Source organism: Bactrocera tryoni, unplaced genomic scaffold, assembly GCF_016617805.1.
Source record: "Bactrocera tryoni isolate S06 unplaced genomic scaffold, CSIRO_BtryS06_freeze2 scaffold_956, whole genome shotgun sequence".
Classification (NCBI taxonomy): domain Eukaryota; kingdom Metazoa; phylum Arthropoda; class Insecta; order Diptera; family Tephritidae; genus Bactrocera; species Bactrocera tryoni.
In genome coordinates this window covers 83,876-86,847 of record NW_024396606.1, presented here as the reverse complement: position 1 = coordinate 86,847, position 2,972 = coordinate 83,876, and the positions used below count along the sequence as shown (strand labels likewise).

Below are 2,972 nucleotides of genomic sequence, written 5' to 3'. Positions count from 1 at the left end.
TACTACAAAAAGTTTTGCATAAAAAATTTCTACCTCAAAACATATCATTTGAAATTTGCTATATATGTATGTAACATGCAGATGACTCGATTAATTTCCGCGTTAATGGTATTGACATCCAGTTGGCTTCTGTTCATGAATTTATATCCAGAGGCGTTTGTTCGTAAATCCTTGGTCAAAAATAATACACTCAGTCCTTTTTTTAAGCGATTATTGGTTCTGCCACTAATCGCGTAAAAAAAATCGCATAAGAATGGTTAGTTTTCCAATATTAACTGACGAATTCAGTTAATTTTGTTTGAATGCTTCTTTTTGGACCCAATAAATTCATATGTAGTTCTTTATATGTATCTTGACATGCAGAGACTCAATTATTTTTGAAAAATTCGTGCACGTTCGGCATCAGTATCATTTGCTACAAAGTAATTTTAAAATTCTGCTGCAAGTTTAAGACCTTGCTTAATCGTCTCTGCTTTAATTGGATGCTCGTCTATCTCGGTGTCGCTGCCATTTTCCGATTCGATTACTTCCGTAGCTATTTCAATCAAATCGTCATCATCGAGCTCTCGGTCTAGAAGAATCTCGTCAATATCTTCTCTCGTCATATCTGCAAGAATTTCTCCTCCCGCGGAACGTGCTAAATCAATGATATCTGAATAATTAGTTGAATTGCTTGTTACGGACATACCACTTTTAACACATTCTAGCCAAAGAGATTTCCAGCATGCGTTTAACGTACATATGTTGCCTTATTTCAGAAATTGCTTTTGATGCGTACAAGATGCAATCCTTGATAGAAAAATTTTTCCAAGCATCGGTGAAGACCAATTCAGGATTTTCCTCCAGTTTTTCCATAATGCACTGAAAAGTTTTTTTGAGGTAGTACATTTTAAAAGTCGCAATATGCCTTGATCCATCGGTTGGATAATTGATGCAGTATTCGGTGGGAGGGAAATGATATTTACATTAGGATGTTCAATCAACGGATGGCCTGGTGCATTGTCAATTATTAAAAGAGCTTTAAAAGGCTGTTTCTTCTTCTCCAAATAACTTTTAACTTCTGGTACAAAGCATTTAGCAAACCATTCTTGGAATATATTTCCAGTTACCCAGGCTTTTTTATTGGCCATCCAATGAACACGCAAATGTTTTAAATCTTTGCCCTTTAGTGCTCGCGGCCTGAGACTTTTGTTTACTAACAGCGGTTTAATCATGCGGCCACCAGAAGAATTGATACATAATAAAAACGTTACACGGTCGTTTGCAGCTTTGAAGCCATCAAATGATTTTTGGGTCTTAGGCACATATGTTCGTTTTGGTAACCTCTTCCAAAATAGTCCGTTTTCGTCCGCATTGAAAACTTGGTCTGGCGTGTAACCACCTTCTTGAATAATTTTTAATAACTTTGGTGGATAGTCCTGCGCAGCTTTACTATCAGCTGAAGCAATTTCACCCTTAGTTTTTAAATTATGAAAATTATGTCTTTCAATAAACTTCGAAAACCATCTACCACTAGCTGAAAATTCGTTTTTGTTTTTTTGGTTCGATGTTAATCGTTTAAAAATACATAGAGCTTTTAGTTTTATTGTTGTAGTATCAACTGGGATTCCTTTCTGGTTGAGATCCTCAATCCAAATTGTTAATAGGTTTTCCATTTCTTCAATAAAAACATCTCTTGCGTATGAAGTTTTCTTCGCATTTACATTTTTTCCGGAAACTACAGATTTTCTAATTGCATTTTTATTTTTTTTTATTGTCCGCACTGTAGATTCACTGAGTTTTGTTTCTAAAGAATTGCCTTTGCGTTTTAATTTTTTCTTGAATTAGCTTCCATTGTAAAGCTAGCAAAAATTGAAATTCTTTACAAAAACGAAAAAAAGAAATCGCGTTAAAGTGAGAAATTCGCGTAAAAAAAGGAATTTGCGCTGCCAAAATAACCGGTATAACAATATGGACAAGTTTCCTTAAAAATTATGTGGTTTAGCACTGAAGTAGAATGAAATTCGTTTATACATTGGTCTGAACTTCACATCCGTAAAAAAAAATAGATTCCGATCCTCTGGTTGATATTGTACACATCAGCTCAATATATTAAATTTAGTCTCTTCGGTCGAGGTAATAATACTTTTCAAAAGTATCTAATTTGAATGCTTTTAATATAATTTGAGCTGACGCAAACTAAAGTACACTTAGTCCTTTTTTTACACGATCTCTTTTTACGCCAGTACCGGTTAGAGTCAACCGGAAAGACGTAAATCGTTTTATGAGCTATATTGGGGGCAGAAAAAGATATTACTCAGGTATACTCGAGAACATATTTTGAAGCAATTTTTTATAAAATAAAACTCATGGACTGACATATTCAGCATATAACTTGTTTGAATAACAAAAATTATCATATATAGTATATGGGAGTTTGAGGTAATATTGCCCCGATTTTATCTATTTTTGCCTATACCACATACTATTGACATGCCACATTGTAAACAAATGTTACCTGAGCTTCATAAAAAATAGTAAGACTTTTTAATTCAAATTTCGCGCGAAAAAAATTCGTCGAAATATTTTTTTCTAGGAATTGGTGCTTGAGAATAGAAGATTTTTTTTTTTTTTTTTTTGCGGGCGAGGGGGTGGAAAATGCCTTCCGCATCGTCGGTGCTATCGTCACAGCAGCGGTATGTTCCACTTGCAGGTCACCAAAACCCCCCCTCTAAGGGACCGTCGCCCACCCTGGGACCGCGTTTGCTTAAATTCAAGGTGGTGTTCCATTCTTCTCATTGAGAGATTTACATCTACGCACCTGCGTCCAGGTCCCGCTTTTTTCTGCGTAGCAAGAGTGCAGCGAATTTTTTGATGATGCCCCAGTTTTCTTCACTTTCCAACATAACGCTGACTAAATTGTCCGCGTTTATTGGGCCAACCAGGTCCTCTACAGCGGTGCGTTCTCCTTGCCAGCGCGCACATTCGAAGAA

General features: G+C 35.9%; 1 pseudogene; it reads right to left on the bottom strand.

Moving 5' to 3' along the window:
• Positions 1 to 286: 286 nt before the first annotated feature.
• LOC120782125 lies at positions 287 to 917 on the bottom strand (annotated as a pseudogene).
• Between the last annotated feature and the right edge of the window lie 2,055 nt (positions 918 to 2,972).